The 23365-nt window shown below is 35.2% G+C and overlaps 1 protein-coding gene across 4 annotated transcripts in view; it reads right to left on the bottom strand.

Annotated features, from left to right (window-relative positions):
* Positions 1–17364: 17364 nt before the first annotated feature.
* The window catches only part of LOC131161518 (protein WHAT'S THIS FACTOR 9, mitochondrial), a 41379-nt gene continuing 35378 nt past the window's right edge, over positions 17365–23365 (bottom strand). For all 4 annotated transcript variants that reach the window (XR_009138507.1, XR_009138504.1, XR_009138506.1 and 1 more), the window contains one exon: positions 17365–17575. The gene's annotated coding sequence lies outside the window, so the exon portion shown is untranslated. The remainder of the gene's footprint in view (positions 17576–23365) is intronic.

Genomic DNA, 23365 nt, shown 5'->3' with positions numbered 1-23365 from the left:
ATACATAGCCCGAGGGCTTACTAAGTAAGGTGAGTGCCCTGATATTAGTATTAGAGCAGAGCGAAGCTATTTGTATGAGCGGGTAATCTTCCCTATTCTCGGGTATTATCATTAAAAATAATTATGAATATGAGTTTGATATCATAGGTCAGTGTTGTTATTAATGATGCATTTTCTCAGCTGGTGTTGATAGTGAAATACAAATGAATATATGTTCTGTATTATTTAAACACTCCGCCACACATTGCTATGATTTATTCTTCTTTATTGAGATGCGTCTCACCCTAGTGGGTGATTATATTTTCAGGTCCATCAGGCGATCGAGCTTAGAGCTTCGAGTAGGGTAGTATTTTTGGTAAACTTTGGAGTGTTTGTGATAACAATTTATGTATAGTTATGTTTTAAATACTATGATGTAATATAAACAAATGGATGCAGTTGTATTTCGAGGTTTATAGATAAACTCTAGTATTTATATTGAGGTTGTATATTTATTTCTATTGCATTAATTGTGCTATACGGTATCAAGAATAGGTGAATTAAACACGTAACCTCTGGGCCCCACTTGGTGGGTTCAAGGTGTTATAGTTAGTATCAGAGCCTAACGATTCTGTAGACTTTAAGGAATGATTAATATCAGAGTATAGGTTCGAGTTAGGATAAGGATAAGAGTTGGTAGGTTAAGTGGAATAATGGTCTGGAAACTTAGAGGCGAAAATCTTTTGATGGTCTTCTATATTTTTCCAGGGGGACAATTTCTGGAAAACTATGGTAAATCCATTATTGGTTTCGTTTCTGAGTTGAGAGACTGGAGCTTAGGCACGTAAGTAGAAATGATAGGTCGGTTGAGCACATTGTCATGTTAGTGTTATGATTTTGTGGTAAGACGGTATGAATGAATTATGGATTAGAACTTATATGCTATAGTAACTTTTTGTGTTAAACTTGTTTCAGTTATGATAAATAAGGAATATTAAGCTTATTTTTATTCTATTTTCAGAATGGATCCTAGGGGGAAGGACGTTGATACTGGGGGAGATATACACATGGATCCCTCCAGTGAGGATGACATTGATGTCTTAGCGGTGCTATGTAGCATAGCACGTCATGCTAAGAAGGAAGCTCGGAGAGAGCAGGGTCAACCATTGGCAGACGGGGGCTGTACTTTTCAGCAGTTCACCTGAACGAGTCCACCAGGTTTTGAAGGAGGTGTAAACCCAATTGTAGTTGAGGACTGGATTTAGGAGATGGAAGAGCTTCTCACTATTCTACACTATATTGAGGAGTGGAAGGTACAATACGCCACCTTTAAACTGGTTGGGGAGGCCAAGAAGTGGTGGAGGTCAGAAAAGTTGGCAGAGGAGCAGCGTCCAGGGTATACATCTATTGCTTGGAGTCATTTTAGGGAGGTCTACTTTGGCAGATACTTCCCAGTTGCCACCTGAGAGACGAAAGTAGAAGAGTTTCTACATCTAACCTAGGGGTCCGTGACTGTGCAACAGTATGCAGCCAAGTTTGTGGAGTTATCATGCTTTGCTTCACACATGGTCCTGGACAAGCTACTGAAGGCCCGAAAGTTTGAGGGAGGACTGAGGTCGAGGATACGAGCTCAAGTGGTGGCATTATTGACTCAGAGGTTCTCTGAGCTAGTGGATAGAGCCATGGCAGTTGAGGCCAGTATATAGGAGAGTGAGGCAAAAGCGAAACAAAAGAAGAGATCCATACCTTCCTGCTCACATACTGATGTTTGATAGGATTCCTAGAGGGGAGATTGAGATGTTGGGGGTCAGAGGTCAAATAGGACTGATCAATACTATTGGGAACTTATTCCACTCCATTTGTGCCTGATGTAAAAGGAGGCATTGGGGGGAATGCGGGGGCAGGAATACCGTATGCTATAGGTTTGGCAGGCATGACCACATAGCTCGTGATTGTCATGCTTCACCGAGCAGTGCACCCGCTCCTGGTCATAATAGGAGGAATAACTCGGTACCTCGTGGCGACGGTGGCCCGACACGTGTTTATATGCTTGGTACAACTGAGGGGGACAATGCTAGAGGTGCAGGTAATATATATTTACGTTTGAATGAGTGATAGTTTTTTTTTTATTTTGGATGATTCGATGTTATATATATTAGAATTAATTGAACTTTATGAATGTGGTTAAGTTAGCTTTTAAATTTTGAAAAATGTTGGATTAACGAATTTCGAGGACGAAATTTTGTAAGGGAGGAAGAATGTAGAGACTCGAAAAATATAATAATAAAAATAAAATTGGGAAAAATAGGATTTTGGCCAGTTTAGAAGAAAATCGGTGACGATTTTCTAGAGAGGGAAGAAAATCGAGGACAGTTTTTGGAATTTACTGTGGGACGGTAACTAGTAAACAGTAAATCTAGGTCGGTTAAAGAGTAAATTGGTGACAGTTTTCTAAAGGTCTGAGAAAATCGGCGACAGTTTTCTGCGCAGAGGAGATATAAAGAGAGATCCTGCGAGCATTTTTTCAAAAGAATTAAATTCTTTCTTCTTCTCGCTGAAACCCTACAGTTTCTCTCTCATTTTTCTTCGATTCTCACTCTCTTAAGGCTTATTTTGACAATCCAGAACACCGCAGGGTTCATGGGATCTTTCTCTGCAAAGCTACCGAAGCAGATCGTTGAGTTGGGATTTTGGGGCACCATCCCAAAATCAGGGTAAGTAGGGTATTTTAAGTTTTATTATTAATATGGAGAATATAGGGTCTAAGGAATGACAAAATGGCGCTTTATTGAGATTTGAGTTGATAAACTTAGGTTTTTGAATTAGGGTTCGGATGAGTGTCGCAGACATTGTTTGAGGTCTTTGCGAGCATAATCTAGGAAACCAGGTAAGGGGAATTAATAATAGTAGATTTTTATTAATTATAAACAGGTTAATTTGAGTATACAAATTATATATATTTATGTATGATTTACCTGAACTGCTAGGAATTTGGAAAAATGATGACTTTCATTATATAATATATATATATGGGATAAAATTGTGTGGCGGGAATACAACTTTCATAATTTAATTGGCTCTTGTGAGTACTAAATAATGAAATATACTATTGGATTGTGAACATTGGCTGACTGTGAGTATAGTTTACGTGTGAATATAGATTGGTTGTGAATACCGGCTGCTTGAGATTACTGTGTGATGAACAATGTGATGTGTGTGTATGAGTCATTTTGTGTTGTTATTCGTGTGTATCACAATATAACGTTGGCAGGCCTGAGGAGTTCGTTGTACTGCTTAGATGTAATCACAATATACGTTGGCAGGCCTGAGGAGTTCGTATATTGTCATTATATATTAGGGTAGAGCATTGGCAGGCTTGAGAAAGTTGTTCTACTAATATACTACGGGTAGGTTATGGGGATTGGTACTAGTGGTTAGTGGTGCCTGTGTGGGCTATGTTATATTGTGTGATAGTCCTATGTGGATGTGAGCCTTGTGTGGACCAGTCCTGTGTGGACCGTGTATCCATGTGGATGTGAATTCTGTGTGGACCAGTCCTGTGTGAACCGTGTATTCTGTATGGATGTGAGTCCTGTGTGGGCGGTGTTCTTTAGTGTGAGTCATGTGTGGACAGTGTTCTTCAGTGTAGATAACTTATGTGGAATGTGATCTGGTAAGATAAATGGTATATTAATTTAATGGTATGTATATTTATGGCAAAGTAAAACTTTTTCCCAAGAGCTTGCTGAGAAAGGCGAGTGCCCTGGTTGTTTTTAGTTTAGTACCAGAGCAGAGGGAAGCTACTTGTATGGGTAGGTAATCTTCCTTATTCTTGGAGACTTTGCCTACATACATAACCCCGAGGGCTTACTGAGTAAAGTGAGTGCCCTGCTATTAGTATTAGAGCAGAGGGAAGCTACTTGTATGAGCGGGTAATCTTCTCTATTCTCGGATATTATCATTAAAAATAATTATGAATGTGAGTTTGATATCAGAGGTTAGTGTTGTTATTAATGATGCATTTTCTCAGCTTCTATTGACAGTGAAACACAAATGAATATATGTTCTGTATTATTTAAAACACTCTGTCAAACACTGTTATGATTTATTCTTCCTTACTAAGATGTGTCTCACCCTAGTGGATGATTATATTTTCAGGTCCATTAGGCGATTGAGCTTAGAGCTCCGGGCAGGGTAGTTTTTTTTGGTAAACTTTGGAGTATTTGTGATAACAGTTTATGTATAATTATGTTTTAAATACTGTGATGTAATATAAACAGATGGATGCAGTTGTATTTCGGGGTTTGTAGATAGACTCTAGTATTTATATTGAGGTTGTATATTTATTTCCGCTACATAAATTGTGGTATACAGTATGAGGAATAGGTGAATTAAACACGTAGCCTACAGGCCCCACTTGGTGGGTTCGGGGTGTTACACTCATAATATATTTAATTGATAAACAATTGTTCAACTGTCCATATTAATCAAAATACCATATCATATATCCTAAGTTTGAAAAGTTCATTTTAAATGGTTGGTTTTCGAAATAATAACTGAAAACGTAAATATAAATACATACGAAGCAATCTGATTGGTTCAACTTTAATAAAATTCCAACTTAACTTAATTCCCTTATTTGTTTACTAATAGAGTTCCTACAACACTCCTAAAGCCCACCCTAGGGCAATACAGAGCCCAAAACCCTGAAAACATACTTCCCCTAGTTTAATCAACTCAAATCCCATATTAGCAACTATTAAACATCCCCAGACCCATACACCCAATTTAACTAATTACATGCTAGACAAATAGTTCATTTCTACCCTCACCCCAACTTTGGGGTGATGCCTAGAAAATCCTGTTCAAAAATCCACTCTACTAGACTTGTAGAGAAACGCTCCTAAATCCTCGTGGTAACTTCCGATCGTCGATTTGGGTAAAGAAGGGGTGGGGACGCAGGTTAGAGAGAGAGAGAGAGAGAGAGAGAGAGAGAGAGAGAGAGAGAGAGAGAGAGAGAGAGAGAGAGAGATACTTTTGATTTCTTAACTATGAAGTAACTAAAAATCTATTTATAGACCATTGACCCGACACAATTCGTCGACGAAATGGAGTCTTAGTCGACGAACTATAAAAGAACATTCGTCGACGAAAGAAGGGTTTGTCGACGAACTGTATGCCTGAAATTACTCTCGGTATTTCTTCGTCGATGACGCCTGAATTTCATCGACAAATCACAGAAGAACCTTCATCAACGAAAACAAGAAATTCATCGACGAGTCCTGCTGTTTGCCCTTCTGAAATTTTCCTTCATTCTTTTCGTATTTATTTCTTTATTTTTTGGGTTTGGGTTTCTACATATTATGCTTAAAATAATTATTATTATTGTCTTTTTATTATTATTGTTCTTGTTTTTATTATTAGTTTAATAGCAATAAATATTACCATTAGTTGTTATTACTGTTATTTTAATTATTATTAGTTGTCATAATAACAATCTATTATTATTATTTGTTATTTTTTTTATTTGATTATTATTTCCTCTATCATTATTATTGTAATTATTAATTTTTTATTTTTGTTATTACTATTTTATTATTTTTATAATTATTATCCTTAAAATAATAATTATTTTTTTTCCTTTTTATTGTTATTGTTGTGTTGTTATTACTATTTATTATAATAATAAATATTATTGTTATTGTAATTATCATTAGTTGTTATTATTTTTATTATTTTAATAATAGTTATTATCCTTAAAATTATTATCATTACTATTTGGCATTTTGTTATTAATATTCTTTTAGTTGTTATTATTATTTTTATAATAATAAATATTATTGTTTTTTTAATTCAATATATGAAATTATTATTATTATTTTTATTTAAGCTTCCATTACCATTGTTGTGGTAAATGATGAAATATCCGTTCAGATTTTGGCATAAAGAAATCAAATCAATAGTCTCTTTGGATCAAAGATTTTATTTGGAAAAAGAAAAGAAAAGAAACATTAGGAGGAAATCCATTTTCCATTATATTTTTCCTTCTATATTAAATTCTATTAAAAATGAAAGTATGGTTTTTTTATATATGATTAAAAATTTTTTAAAAAAAAACTAAATATTAATTATATGTAAAATTAATTTTTTGTTCATGAATTTGACATATTTTTTATTTTATTTTTCTCAATAACCATACATAAAATTGTAGATTTTTTTTATTTTTTTTCCTTTTCTTAATATTTTTCTATTTTTTTTAAAAAAAAAAAAAATAGGCCTAATGTTCATTTTCAGTTACTGTTAACTTGAGTGACTAATACCACATTTGAATATCTCAGATTGCACAAGAGCTACGCTGATGTTATTCTTTTAATGCATTAGGTCTTATCATCCACTTTCTCAAACTTCTCCATCATGATCACTGCAAGATGCGCTTAGCATAGAACAGAAAGCAGGTAGGATTTCCCTTAACAGCTTGAAAATCCTTGAGACTGAATTTTCTGTTTGGCTACTGGAAAGCTCTGGAAACAGAAAAGAAAATTTTGGAGTCATTTTTGATACATTTACATTTTTTTTTTTGCAAGTAATTCTATACTTTTAGAAAATGTAAATATAAGCAAATAATGAAGAAAGCATAAACTAATAATTTGAATTAATTTTATAATATAAAAATATTGAAAAAGAAAATGACGGAAAGTTATTGAGTTGGATTATTTTTAAAAAATTATTTAGTGAAATTGATTAATCTTGAAAAAGTTAAATTTTGCCTAATAAAGAGAGAAAATATTTTTAAAAAATTCACGTGGGATCGAAGAAAAAGAAAATAGTTTAAAAAATAAATTTAAAAACTATTAAAAAACTAGTGGGGCTCACATTGGGCCCAAGAGAGAAACGAGGGAAAAGATATAACAAGGGTTAAAAAAATTGTGGGGCCCATGTGGGCCTTGCATCTACTTGGAAATTTGTTTTTGAAAAATAGCGGGGCTCGCATGGTCCCCCCTCTAATATAAAAGACAGATGCTAGAAAAGAAAAACCCAACACCACATGCCAACGATAGGCTGAATCTCCTATGTGATCTCCGGGTTCCGTTTCCAAACTGCCTCTTCTTTTATGTGACAACAAGAATGCAATCTTTTTTTAGCTCCAACACGATTTCCCATAAGCGCACCAAATATGTTGAATTAGACTATCATTTTTTGCACGAACTTGTTCTTACTGGCAAAACACTCAGTATGTGTCTTCCCATCTTCAGATTGCTGACATCTTCACCAAAAGTATTCCTCGACCTCTATTTGAATTCTTTCGCTTCAAGCTTCACGTCCATTCAAATTCCACACTCAGCTTGCGGGTGGTGTTGAGGATCACACGCCTACATCTGAGGCTTCCCATACATAGACCCATTGACCCATGATTGTAGCTCATTACCTTGATTATAGAAGATTAATTTCCATTGTTTATGAGATATCATTTATTTGTAAATATATTCTGTGATTATAAATATAAAATACTCACCCACATTTAAGGTGGTTGATTTCTCAAACCTTATCAATGTCTCATGAGCTCTTTGGTGATTTGCACAAAGATGATCAAGGAGAGAACTTATGAGTGAGGTGGCTGCAAATGCTGCTAGCAATAGCTATGGTAGAGAGAGAGAGAGAGAGAGCGAGCAAGGGATCGAGGATCACAAAGAGAGAAACAGGTGAGAAGGGAGGTTGCAACATGTGGTAGGAAATAAGAGTTGCCACAAGCATCTACCATGGCTATTGACAATAGTGGCAGCACTAGAAAGTGGAGAAGAGAACAAGGAAACATACAGGCTCCTTTGGGATCTACAAGAGAGACAATAAGTGAGAAGGGCAAAGAGAGACGGAGTGTTGAATATGGATGAGACACTTCCACATTACGACGATACTCTTTGATGAAAGTCTCTAGCAAGGAATTAATATTTTTCTACTAATTTATTCCCTTTTTGCAACTTAGAGGGACAAAATAATAATTTATAAAATCCCACTTACAAGTGTGCCATGTGGGTTCATATCTATTAATCAATATTAATGATCAAAAATTGCTTTCTAATTAATTTGAGAAGTGTAAGTTTCCCAAAATCAAATACGAGAGGATGTCTATGTGATTTTTGAAATCTAGGAGAAGTCTGTGTGATTTTTGAAATCTTAGGAAATGTTAGCGTCTTTTTACCAAATCTTAAGGGAGGTTAGTGTCTTTTGCCTCCAATGATCAAAAATTGCTTTCTAATTAATTTGAGAAGTGTAAGTTTCCCAAAATCAAATACGAGAGGATGTCTATGTGATTTTTGAAATCTAGGAGAAGTCTGTGTGATTTTTGAAATCTTAGGAAATGTTAGCGTCTTTTTACCAAATCTTAAGGGAGGTTAGTGTCTTTTGCCTCCAATGCAACTAAGTGTCTGCTTTAGTCATTTGGTAGTTTGGAAGAGAAGAATGGAAGAACTTTCTAAGGTACTATCTAGTTGGTTCCAATTAGTGTCTTGTAGTCTACAAGATATCCCAATTATTATTAGTTACGTTTAGTTCATGAAATACCTGATTCCTAAGAGGAACATAATAAATGTAATAAAAATTGTATGGGGAAAAAAAAAAAAAAAAAAAACTCGCACATGCAAAAGTTTGTGTTATTTAATCCAACATTGAATACAATAGGAATGGAGATTCTCGTGGTAAAAATTGAGAGGAGTCCTTTTTAATCGCTATTTTCGGGAGCATGAATTTCAAACCTTAGATTTGGATTTGAATGGATTTGAATAAATTTCAATACAATTTTATATTATATTTTATTCAAATCCAATACAGCTTCAAATCCAATGCCTCTCCAAACATACGATTTGTGTATTCCATATTATGGATTCACAAAAACTTTTTACATTGTCCATTGCTTTACGATGACAATAAATTTTCTTCCCCTAAAGTTATCCTTAGTTCATAAATTATTAACCAGTAGAATATAACAAGAGATAAATGTAATATAAAACGTGTGAGGACGTAATAATTTAGAAGAAAGTTGCTCTTATAATTACACGTTTTTGGTACTAACACGTTTTTGGTACGTAGAAATAGAATGGAATGAGAAAGATTGAAAGGGTCAAAATCTTCACTTGATTTCTTCAACTTTTCTATTCAAATTTTCACTCCAATCTTCACTTGATTTCTTTTCTATTCAACTTTTACGATGACCAAAGGTGGAGAACATGCTTGCTCACTCAAGTTAGGCAGCTCCTTCGAAAGTTCTTCTTGGCTATGTTTGGGGGGGGGGGGTCCCAAAAGTAGGTATGCATTGTGAATCCACTTCATTCCAACTATCTGCACAAACATGAATTAATTATAATTTTGAATTTATGGGATTTCCTGTGTGTTAGGCTTGGTTTTCTGGACAAAATTCTTTGTATTCAAGATGCAGCTTCACTTTATGAAGAAGGTTTGGGTGCCATTTTCTGTTGCTCATATGGTGATTGCTCATCATCAAAGGCCCACCAGCAACCAGAAAAGTTTTAAGTCTTCCCCATGTAGTGAAAAAAATTTCCACATTCATAATCATTTAGCAAATCCATCAACAGAGCATTCCACTTAAGTTGAAACTAACTTATGTTTCAATCACATAATTGGGCAATTGAAACCAAATGAGTGATCAACTGATTGATTTCATTTTTTTCAGCAAATTAATCCTTCCATTGTCTCTTGTTTAATCGTTTCTTTCGTTTTCGATGAGCAAAACTACGGAGCATCTTGATCCAGGGGGTGGATTCAGCGCATCCTTAAAAGTTTTTCTATTAATTAAATTAACCAAGATTTAAAATTATAATGATTGAACTTAGCTAAAAATTGACAAAATTGAATTAGCCAAAATAATACATATATATATGTTCAATTCAATAGACTAACTCATTTAATTGAATGCCACATTTTGAAATTCATGGCCATTAGAAATGGTAGAGTTAGTATTTTTGTCAAGTGAATCTCAACTCACCCTGTTGATATAGGACGGTTGATCCAAGAACTTATCTCCCATAGGATGACATCTGTGTTCTCACTCTCTAAGCCATGATTTTTCTCAACGCTCTGTGATAAAGAAACTTTCACATTACCCACTTCATTTTCTTGGTTATAAAAAATCTCTGAACCATTCAGACATGTAACTCAAACAAATTTATTAAGGGGCTTAGTTAATTTTGGGCTCGTAAAGGGTTCTTAATAGTATAAATTCAATTTATCAATCTTAATTGATGAATCTTTTAATTTGTGTTGAGTTACCTCTAAATGAATTTTTGTAAAAAAAAAATTGTATTTTTAATTTGATAAGATGTCAATTCAATAGCTTATTTTAGACATTTTTATACATTTCTCTTTATTTTACACATTTTATATAATATATATATATATATATACCCAATAATTACTTACCCCAAACAACAAAAATAACTTAGTATTCAAATTTGATCCAAAATTAATTGATGTACGTTTGATTTCATTCTCCTTTGTGGAGGCTTATAATAATGCTAGTGCATATTGTGACATGAATTTAAAATATTTTATTAGCTATGAAAACATAATGCCTTTTATTGGTACACTAATTTGGATCCAAAGTCAATTCACAACTAGAAATAACTACATAAGGAATTTTTCAACTATTTAGTTAGCATTCGTCGCACTATGAGTATGTGAAGCACACAAACACGAGAGAAATGAAGGATGAAGTCATCGTCAATTACATCAACAAGGGTTGGATCATAAATTTTGATTAAAGGACTACTTGGTTGAAACTTGTATTATGGAGATGTGCATCAAAGGATTTCATTAAGGACTGTTTAACATTCTCCAAGGTACAAAACTTTGAACATCTAAAGAGTTAGCTACTTGTGCTTATGATATGCAATTGGCATCGTAAGTTCAAAATAGACACCTATCTACCTTAGAAAAAAAAAAAAAAACCTTCAAACTACTACTTAAAAGAAGAAACTATGGTTGATATCATACCTGTAAAAACCTTTGTCAAGGGGAAAGAAGGCCATGAAAAAAGGGTAGATTTGAAAGGTAGGAGAAACATTTAACTCTTCTAGAAAGGGAGGAAAAAGAATATCTTTTTTTTCTAGACTGATGTACTAGACTTACAAGATAAAGCTACTACAGGTGAAGTTGGTCAAATTACCTAAGTGTTGCGCAAAGTATATACCAATGCGCAGCGGAAACACAAATTGAATTAGAATGTGCAATGTAGCAATCAACGATGAACATCACGAAATCAATCAATCACAAAGAAAATAAAGGAAAGTAAATAATCAAAGATACAAGAATTTACGTGATTCGACAATGTGCCTATGTCCATGGGAGCAAGCGGCTAATTTTCACTATCAATCTTCAAAAACTATAATCAAGGGTTACAAATATTATTTATATATTAACCCTATGTGCACAGAAGGCTTAGAAACTATATAAAATACTTATGTAGTAAATCTGAGAGGAAAATCCTCCAAATCCCCCAATCTACTAATATTCTCGATTCAAAATTTGTGTTTAGTGCCGAACAATACCGTCAATGATTTCAGCACAACCGTCAATAGTTTAATACCGAGACTGAATTTGTAGACTGAAATTGTCAACAGTTTCCCTAAAACCGTTGACGGTTATCTCCCAAGGGTAAACCATCATTCATACCGTTGACCAAACAGTTGACGATTTCTTCCTGCAACCTACTTCCTTGTTCTTTGCTTCACCATGTTTTCTCGGTGCATGTGTTCCACTCAATAAAAGCCACATATCCAATAATCTCCACCTTGGCAAATATTCACCACTTAGGAGAAATATGAAAGCATAACCCGCTACTCCACCTGGTATAATAGATTGGGACCGCCTCTCGTCTAGCACCTGAAAACGTTAATCAAGTCCAAGCAATGCTTGAACTTATCCGTTGTGATAGGCTTTGTCAACATATCTGTTGCATTCTCAGACGTGTGAACTTTCTCAAGTAGAAGTTCACCTTAAGCAACTAGTTCCCTGATCCTGTGAAACGGCACGTCTATATGTTTTGTCCTCGCATGACACACTTGCTTCTTCACCAAATAGATGGTACTCTAACTATCACATTGTAGCCGAACTCCACCTTACTGGATACCCAGCTCCTTGACCAATCTTGTAAGCCACAATGCTTCCTTAGCAGCCTAATCCACTACCATGTACTCCGATTCAGTAATAGATAAAGTAACGAGTGACTGCACCATAGACCTCTAACAAATAGATTCTCCCACAAAGGTGAACACGTACCCTATGGTAGACCTCTTGTCATCCAAGTCCCTTGCGTAGTCAACATCCACATCCCCTACTACTAATGGATCACTCTGTTGTTTGCTGAATATAATGTCATATTCGATTGTACCCCTCAAGTATCTGAGAATCTACTTAACTGCATCCCAATGTTGTCAACCCGGATTCGAAAAGAACTTGCTCACCACATTGACAGCTTGTGTCAAGTCCGGCCTTGTACATACCATGGCATACATCAGACACCCCCACTACATTGGCATAGGGAACCTTCAACGTGTCACTAATGTCATCATCTATCTTTGGGCACTGAGCAGTAGACAGCCTAAAGTGATTTGCTAATGGTGTACTCACCGGTTTAGTATTAATCATGCTAAGCCTCTCCACCACATTCTCCACATAATTACCTTAAGATAACCACAATCTCTCTGCAGCTTTGTCCCTGCAAATCTCCATCCCAAGTATCCTCTTGGTCGTACCCAAGTCTTTCATGTCAAACTTTTTACTCAATAGAGTCTTCAACTTATTTACCTTAGTCATATTCCTTACAGCAATCAGCATGTTATCAACATAAAGCAACATAAATATGAGCGAACTATCCTCAAGACTCCTCACATAGATGTAGAAATCGTACTCACACCTCCTGTAGCCAATACGGATCATGTAGGAGTCAAACCGTTTGTACTACTGCCTTGGAAACTGCTTCAATCCGTAAAGTGACTTCTTTAGTTTACAAACCAAGTGCTCTTGTCAAGGTTGGCAAAACCCTTCTAACTATGACATGTAACGTTGTCTTTACGTCCATCTGCACCAGATGCATATCATAATACACCACCAATCCCCACACAACCTTGATGGAATTGTGTCTGACCACAGGGGAGAAGATTTCATCATAATCAACTTCATTCCTCTGCGAGTAACCCTTTGCTACCAACCGAGTCTTGAACTTCTCTATCTTTTTTTTCTGAAACCGCTTCTTTCTTCCTATACAACCACTTGCATCCTATCGCCCTCTTCCCTGCTGAAAGCTCCACCAAATCCCACATCTGGTTCTTATGTAGTGATTTCATCCCCTCCACCATAGCTCCCATCCAACTACTTTCTCTTGACTGTGCACTGCCTTCTGAAAGGTAGTAGGATCCCTGCTACTGGTGATAAGTGCATAAGACACCAGATCATCAAAACCATACCTAGACGGTGGCCAGATAGTGCGTCTGAGTCTATCTATGGCTATACTGTGATACCGCTGCTGGTCTCCCGAGTTAGAACTCCCTGCATCCTGACCATTGTCATCTCCACTTTGAGTCTCTAACTTCACTTGCACCACACACTCATTGCTGCTACGGTTTTTTGACACTTGTTTCTCTTATTCTCCTTGAGTATGTTGCAACATGGCTTTCTTATTGAAAACCATTTCTATACTGATTATCATTTTGTTTGCCACTAAATCCCACAACTTGAACTATTTCACCCCTTTCTAATATCCCAGAAATATGCACTATCTATACTTTGCCTCAAGTTTTGATCTCTCCCCACCAGGAATGTGCACATAAGCTCGACACCCAAATACTCTCAAACCAGTGTAGTCTACCTCGTTACTTGTCCACACCTCCTCAGCAACTTTCCCATCTTGTGATGCCTTTGGTGATCTGTTAGTTAAGAAACAAGTTATACTCACTGCCTCAGCCTAGAAATTCTTAGTGAGCCAAACATTCAACCTAAGACACTGAGCCCTTTAAGCTAGGGTTCGGTTCATCCTTTCTGCCACACTATTTTGTTGCGGTGTCTTGCGTATTGTAAAATGTATCCTTATGTCATGCTGCTCGCACAACTTTCTGAAGCTTGAATTTGTGTACTAAGTGTCATTGTCTGACCTGAGGCACTTAATATTTCTCCCAGTCTAGTTTTCCACCTTTACTTTCCACAATTTAAACTTGGCCAACGTCTTTGACTTGTGTCACATGAAGTACACCCAGACCTTTCGTGAGTAATCATCAATGAAACTCACAAAGTACATATACACTCCTCGTGATGCTACTCTCATTGACCCCCAAACATCTAAATGAATGTAATCGAGGATTCCCTTCGTCTTGTGCATGGCTGCTATGAACTGGACCATATTCTGTTTCCCAAGCACACAGTACCTACAAAAATCCAACTCGCATGATTTGACCCCCTTCAAAAGATTTCTCTTGTGAAGCTCCTTCATTCCACACTCACCCATATGGCCTAACCGCATATGCCACAAGACAATGTTGTCCAACTCAGACTCTGCAGCTGCAATTCCACCTATAATTGTAGTACCTAGCATTGTATAGATATTCCTCGGTACTTTATGCCCCTTCATCACAGTTAAAACTCCCTTACTCACCTTTATTACCCCACTTTCAGACTTGTAACTAAACCCGTTACAGTTTAAAGTGCCCAATGAGATCAAATTCTTTCTCAACTCCGGTATGTGTTTAACATCACATAACATCCTCACCACACCATCATACATCTTGATTCTAATGTTGCCCATTCCGAAAACTTTGCATGAAGCATCATTTCCCATCAAAACAGAACCAAAATTCACCAATCTGTAAGTGGTGAACCAATCTTTGATGGGCGTCATATAATAAGAGCACGCTGAATCTAAGATCCAAGAATCTGAGAGACCATCTAAACTAGATGAAACCAAGAGCATATCACCATCATTGCTACCAACGTCTCCTTCTTCCACTACATTCGTTTTATTTGATGAACCTTCTTTTTTCTCAGCATTCCCCTTCTTCCTCCTAGACAATCCGATTTTATATGCCTATTTTTCCCGCAATTAGAACACCGTACATTCTTTATTTTCCTCGAATTGGACTGAGTCTTATTGTTACTCGGTCCACTCTGGAACTTGCTTCTCCCGCAATCCTGATTACCTTTCACCAAAAGCTCTTCACCTTGAAAATTATCATCACTGAACTTCTTCCTCTAATGGAAACTCAACAAGGCACTCATAATATCCTCCAACTCCAGAGTTATTTTTCCCCATGTCAGAGTTGTAACCAGATTCTCATACATAGGAGACGTAGGTAGGTAATTCAGCAGCATCAATGTCTTATCTTCGTCCTCGAACTTCACATCAACCCGCTTCGGATCGCTGATGATCTGATTGAATATATTTATGTGTTGATTTAGATCTGAATCCTCTGTCATCTTAAGCCCATATAGTTTTTGCTTAATATACAACATGTCCATCAATGACTTGGACATGTACCGGCTCTCCAGTTTCAGCCAAACTAATGCTGGAGATTCCTCATCCATGATGTGATACATCACATCATCAGCCAGACAAAGCCTAATAGTAGTCATAGCCTTCGCTTCCAACTCCTTCCAACTCATGTCGGTCATGTCTTCCAGTTGTTTTCCATATAATGCCTTCACCATACCTTGTTGCACTAACAAGTCCTTAACCATCATCTACCAAAGTCCGAAATTTCCCATTCCATCGAACTTAACAACATCAAACTTTGCCGAAAAAATCCCATTCATTGCAACTAATAGCTCTGATACCATTTTGTTGCGCAAAGTATATACCAATGTGTAGCCGAAACATAAATTGAATCAGAACGTGCAATGCAGCAATCAACGATGAACAATATAAAACCAATCAATTACAAAGAGAATAAAGGAAAGAAAATGATCAAAAACACAAGAATTTACGTGGTTCGGCAGTGTGCCTACATCCACAGGAGCAAGCAGCTGATTTTCACTATCAATCGTCAAAAACTACAATCAAAGGTTACGAATATTGTTTATATATTAACCCTATGTGTACAGAAGATTTAGAAACTATCTAAAATACTTCTGTAGTAAATCCCGAAGGAAAATCCTCCAAATCCCACAATCTACTGATCTTCCTGATTCAAAATTTGTGTTTAGTGCCGAACAATATCGTCGATGGTTTCAGCACAACCATCAACGGTTTAATACCAAGGTTGAATCTGCAAAATGAAACTGTTGACAATTATCTCCTGAGGGTAAACCATCGATCATATCGTCGACCAAAAAGTCAACAGTTTCTTCTTGCACCCTACTTTCTTGTTCTTTGCTTCACCATGCTTTCCCAGTGTATGTGTTCCACTCAATGTGAGCCACATATCCAACACTAAGCTTTAGCATCCAGGGAATATGACAAACTTAAAGTTACGAAATACTGAAAGACTAATTCAAAAGGTTAATAAATGTTAGTGAAAGTAAGATTCATTTGCAAAGTGAACTATCCAACTTAGATTGCAAATATCATTCCTATTAGGAAAAGAACATGTAGGCTCATTTTTGTGTCATTCTCATTAACTTAAAATCCAAACACATTCAAAGGACAATTTCCACTACCAATGATAGAAAGTACATATGTTGCCACTAGAAGTCATGGAACTTTGTCTTTCATGGAAGGTTCCGCCAACAATAACTAAATTCAAATAACTCCCAAAATGATGAGTTCATAGCTTTTTGTGCACCAAAAGGTATTTATTGCTACAAAGTTATCTCTTTTGGTTAAAAAAATGTTGGTGATGCCTACCAACATGCATGCAAAGGATATTTGATAACATGCTTCACATAAGGATCTTGAAAGTAGTTAAGATAGACACAAAAAGCAACTATTTATAAGATCTCAAAATGGTACTTGATTGGGTGTTGAAATATTGATTAGAGATAAACTCTCTCAAATGTACATTACCTTATAGAAGTTTTTTTTTATTTTGTTTTATGCGAAATTGATCTATTCCTAATTGAAGCATTTCAAAAGTTATTGAAACCGAGGAAGTTGCAAGAGCTATGAAACCTTTAAAATCAGTTTGCAAGCATTCAACATTCTATTTCTAGCCTAGCTTGGTGATATCAATAATCTATCCATTTTAAGTGGGATGAAACATGTAGCAAGGATTTTGTAGCATAGAATGTAACGACCCGAAAATCTATACAATTTTTTTTTCAATTCAATTAAACTTTACTATATACTAAAATTTAATTTACTCTGATACCCTTGGATTATCTATTATAACATCTCAGACCCCAAATGAGCACTGAGGAAACCCTATTCATTTTGCACATCTACGCAGCGGAAAACATAAAACTGTACATCCATATTTATAATACCAGAATTCAATAATTCCCCACAACACACATACACAAAAACACATCTCCCAGTAACATCCACCAAAAACCCTGGAAAACTACCCAAAAACACATCTACATGAAAACACTTACCCCATAACCAAGGCAGTGCAACAATCCCTCCATCTGCGAGCCTGATCTGCTCGTCTAACTGAATCACCTGAAAAATATTAATTCACTGGGATGAGACAATACTCAATAAGAGGAAATATGCTATTACTAGTGTGTGGTGACTGAGTTCCATAAATATTATGCTGATAAATATCTAAAACTGTAAAAACTAGTAGAACAATATAAAGTATAACTTGCATCTATTATATTTTAAAATACAACTGTAATATCTGAGTTTTCTACTTTTTCATACTTCTAGTATCATAATATATCTGCTGATATATTTTAAATCTGTATACATATGCATAACTATGATATTTACTCTAAAAAATTGAACGTCGTGATTTAACCCCTCATGACAAGGTTGTGCGGCCCATAAGCGGGACTTAACTCTGGTTGGCCTACCAGAATAAGTCAACTATAACTCTACTAATCCTCGGCCCAGCTATCTACAATCCCTCCAAGGCGCAATATTGGTATCTACCTCGACAACCAGCCACCTTAACCCAGTTTTTTGGGGAGCCTGCAATCTCTCCAAGCACAGTTGATGGAATCCTCCACACACTATCTGAGATGTGTGGTTGCACTCTGATCTGTAATAACAACGGTATCGTGCTCTGTTGATATTTGAACTGATTCATTAGGGTCTGATACTGTATAATATTATTTTCTATATACATACATCTTACTGTTTCCTCATGATTCCAAAATAACCATGACACCAAAAATTGTTCCGAAAATACTTTAATATTTGAACTGTAATAGTTGTAACAAACTGATTTGTAATATCTGAACTGTATAAACTGTAATATCATAGTGATATGGCTTTAAAATTCTAGAAATCATGGTAATCTGTAAATGTTATAAAATATTTGTCTGTATATACACTGTAATTCATAATTCTGTAAACTCTGATAAAACATATTTCTGCATAAATAGTGTAAAACATAGTAATCTAAAAGCTATAGGGTTTCTGTACTGATCTGATAATGTTTCATGCCGCACAACTAAATAAATAAATATTCCATATTTTGAAAACTGTATCTTCTAATATACAAATAATTTGCGTACTGGATAATAATCTGGAAAAACATATAATTTACTGATAAACATTCCAAAATTTTTAACATAGCATATTTCCCTTACCTATCTGACTGGGAGGCTTGCCTCCAATTCAACCTTCACGCCCTCAGTGCACCAACCTTAAAATCCTGTAATTACATGTATACAAATTCCCAAGTAAAACACTGAATTTCCCAGAAAATCATCATATTCACATTTCCTGAATCTGCCTATTTAATTTCCTAAACTATAATTTACCTAGGTTCCTGAAAAATAACCGCTGAGGTCCTCAACCCATGCTTGCAGCGTCCCAAAAATACTCTAACCCTGAAATCATAATACCCTAATTTTACTCCACAAAACACCAGTATATTCTCTTACAACATAAAATCTGGACTCAGATAAACCTGATAATACTGGAAATATCAAAATAATCTACTTACCCTGAAATTGGGATGGTGTCCAAACTTCTCAAATCAACATTCTGCTCTGATTAAGTTGTAGAGAATCTCCCCAGGATCACTGTGGTAGCTCCTGATCGTCGAACCAAGGAGAAACAAAGCCGAAAATCTAGAGAGAATGAGAGAGCACCGAATTCTAGTGAGAGAAAGGGAAAGAAGACGAATTTTTCATTGAAAAAGTGAATTTTTGGCTATATATAGATGGCTGCCCACGTGGCCTCGTAGATGAGACCAAGAAGGAGGTTCGTCGATGAACACATAACCCTTGTCGACAAATCTCAGACCCTGAAATCAGCTCTCTCGATAAGTTCTCATCAACGAGACATATGTCCCCATCTACGTTCCCAAGAAAACTGCTCGTCGATGAACGCTCTACGCTCGTCGACAAGACCCTGCTGAGTCCCCCTTTGAAATTTCCTTTTCTCTCCTTCCTTTTATTATTTAATTGTAATAATTCTTCGGGTCTCTACATAGAAGTACTTGCTCGAGCCACATGTCTTTGGCAGTCCATGCTTGGATATTGCTCATATTCCACATTGATGATATTAATAATCTATCAATTTTAAATGGGATGAAACATGTAGCAAGGCATTTGTAGAATGGAAGTGCTTGCTCGAGCCACGTGTCTTTGGTAGTCCAATCCTTGGAAGCGCTCGAGCCACATGTCTTTGGTAGTCCCATCCTTGGAAATTGCTCATATTCCACATTACATGCATGAGAGAGAGAGAGAGAGAGAGAGAGAGAGAGAGAGAGAGAGAGAGAGAGAGAGAGAGAGAGAGAGAGAGAGCCATAGTACTTTGCAATTTGGATATGTTTAATTTATTGAATCAAAATAATATACTTTACTTGCATGGTAAAACAAGAATCAAAATAATATACTTTACTTGCATGATAAAACAAGGCATTTCTTGAGCCATAGTGTTTTGCAATTTGGATATGTTTAAATTATTGCATCAAAATAATATATTTGCATGATAAAGCAAGGCATTTCTAATGTAAGAAAATGAGAAAAGCTTCATGTGTTAAGGGAAGCAAAAATATTTTTGTTAGTCAAATTAAAAACTCTAAAAGTAGATTATTAATTATATGAGGATTTAAATGATCAAGAATCATAATTCCCAGATTTCATTAGAAACCTAATGGGTGTGTGTGTGTGTGTGTGTAAAGATAAAGAACACCACCCATGCTAAGCATATATAGAGTTTAGCAAATCAAAAGGAAAAAAAAACAATTTTCAAGCAAGCCAAGCCCAAATTTATCTTATTCAAACTTGTTCACTAAGTTTTTAACTGAGCTCAAGTTCAAGAGTTAGCTAAAACCAAACTTAAATATGCCTTTTCAAACTTGCTCATTAAAGTATTAACTAAGTTCAAGATAAACTTCCAAGCTTGGTTAGCTTCAACAAGTTCACCAAGCATAATTTAAGGATGAGCTCAAGCTCCCTATTGAACTTTGGTTAATTTTAATTTGAAAACAAGCTTATTGAGTAAATTTATCAAATTAACATATATAAATTTGTCATGATGTGGTAATGTTCTTGTATCAGTTTTGTCTAAGGATTGTGTCCCCACAATTTCTCAAGAAGAAAAAAGGCGTGGAATCCATCGTGTGGTCTACAAGTGGGTCCCATCCTTTGTGTGCTCTTAAGAGATTGTTGAGGTACAATTCTCATGGAGTTTAGAAAATTCCTTGTATAAATATTTTTATGCTCTATGAACAATTGCAACTTTTGAGAGTACAAATGAGTTGACAGCTCTTACTTCTTAGTTCATAGCACTTAAAGTTGATTCATAGCACTTAAAGTAACGAGCGATGATTAGCTTCGTTGAATTAGAAATTTGGAAAATGGGATGAGTGAAAAATAAAAGCAAAAGGTTAAGTGGGCCACTCCTATTATCACGTTTAAATGAGCACACTCCTAATAAACCTATAAATAATTCCAAAACAAGCCTACTAATAAGCCAAAGCAAGCCAGCTTAGCCTTATTTAGACTCAACTAATCTATTGCACAAGCCTCAAAGTAAGCTTTGATTATCAGTAAATTATGCAAATAAATGAACATAAGTTCTTATTAAGTCAAGCTATTGAATTATTCACAAATGACTTGACTTGTTCGTAGTCCTCCAAACAAAACAAATAGATAATACTTCTCATTTAAATGTACAAAAATCATCTCTTGCAACACTACTTTATATGCAATGCACTTGCATTTGATGAGGCCAACAACTACATATTTTAAATTAAAATTATGAGCATAGTTGCACTAATGTTAGGTGCTATCTTTCACACTAAGTTGTAAGAATTGGTTTCAAGGGAGGAAAAAAAAAATATTGTTTGGATTTATATGAATATTTACCTATATAGGAGGAGGCTTTTGATTTGAATTTATATAGATTTGAATAGAAAGTTACATAAATTGCACTATATTTTGTCTAAATCACACAAATCTAAATGCAATACTTGAAATCCATACTCATCATAAAAAATTTTCAACTCCAAGTTACAAAACTAAATGATTCTATATTTTGAATTATATTCTTTCAAACCATATGGATAGAGAAAAACTCATTATAATTTTGTCAAAAAATATTCTAATTGATAGTTATAACTTGATGGTGCATAACAAAACCCATCATATGATGCTTCTAAGTTTTCATTCTTATAAAAATTAGCATAAAATTAAACCTTAAAATTTTGTCCAATAAAATATTAGAGAAAATAATAAAGAACTATTTTTCCACATAGAAAATTGATTGATTCCTAATTGAAGCATTTCAAAAGATGTTGAAACCAGGGAAGTTGCAAGAGCTATGAAACCTTTAAGATCAACTTGCATGCATTCAACATTTTACTCTTCTAATGAAGAAAGACACCAAGTGTGTTTGTAGCTCCCATCCTTCAAGATTACTCATAGTCCACATTAAGAGAGAGAGAGAGAGAGAGAGAGAGAGAGAGAGAGAGAGAGAGAGATAGATTTGTAAGACCCATAGTATTATTCAAGTTGGATATGTTTAAATTATTGCATCAAAATCATATGCTTGCATGACCAAACAAGGCATTTCTAATGTAAGAAAATAAGAAAAGCTTCATGTGTTAAGGGAAGCAAAAAAAAAAAATATTGTTAGTCAAATAAAAAACTATAAAATTAGATTAATAATTCTATGACGATTTAATGATTAAGAATCATAATTGCTAGATTTCATTAGAAACATAATGGGTGGACGGGTGGATGTGCATGCGTGTATAAAGATAAAGAGCAACATGCATGCTAGACATATATGTAACTTACCAAATAAATAAAATAAAATAAATCTTTTATGATCAAGCCAAGCCCAAATTTGTCATATCAAACTTGTTCATTAAATTTTTAACTGACCTCAAACTCAAGAGTTGAGTTCAAGCCAAACTTGAATATGCTTGTTCAAACTTACTCATTAAAGTATTAACTGAGTTCAATATAAGCTTCCAAGCTTGGTTGGCTTAAACAAGTTAACTAAGCTTGATTTAAAGATGAACTCAAGCTCAAGCACACTATATATTGATCTTTGTTTAATTTTAATTTGGAAACAAGCTTATTAGGCAATTTATTAAATTAACATATGTAAACATGGAGTGATGTGGTAATGTTGTTGTGTCAGTTTTATTCGAGAATTGTGTCCCGACAATCTCTTGAGAAGACAAACCAAAGATTGTTGGTGTCAATTTTATTCGAGAATTGTATCCCAACAATCTACTGAGAAGACAAACCAAATGGAATCCACCTATGTGTACCCTACAAATGAGTCCCATCAAATCGGTTTTCTTGAGAAATTGTTGAGGTACAATCCTCGTGAACAATCCTCGTGAAGTCTAAAAAATTTCTCATGTTGATATACTCTTGCTTTATCAACAACTACAACTTTTGAGAGTAAAAATAATTTGAAGTTGTTGCTTCTTAAGAGTACTTGAGGGCGAGTGATAACTAGGTTTGTCGAACTAGAAATTTAAGAAATGGAGAGAGTGAAAGATTAAAACCAAAGGGAGTAAGGTTAAGCGAGCCACTCCTATTTGAGCATTTAAAAACTCCACTAGTAATAAACCTACACTGCTCATAAACCAAAGCAAGCCACGCTTGACCATGTTTATGCTCAACTAGTTTATTGCAAGACCCTCAAAATAAGCAAAATAAGCTTTCATAATAGTAATTGATGCATATAAATGAAAGTCCTCGCACTAATTTTAGGTGCTATCTTTCACACTAATTTGTAAGAATTTTAGGGGAGGGTTTGAATTTGTATATTTCATAGAAGCTTTGGATTTAGATTTATATGAATTTG

Source organism: Malania oleifera, chromosome 8 (genome assembly GCF_029873635.1).
Source record: "Malania oleifera isolate guangnan ecotype guangnan chromosome 8, ASM2987363v1, whole genome shotgun sequence".
Classification (NCBI taxonomy): Eukaryota; Viridiplantae; Streptophyta; class Magnoliopsida; order Santalales; family Ximeniaceae; genus Malania; species Malania oleifera.
This window is presented reverse-complemented; position numbering and strand designations above follow the sequence as displayed.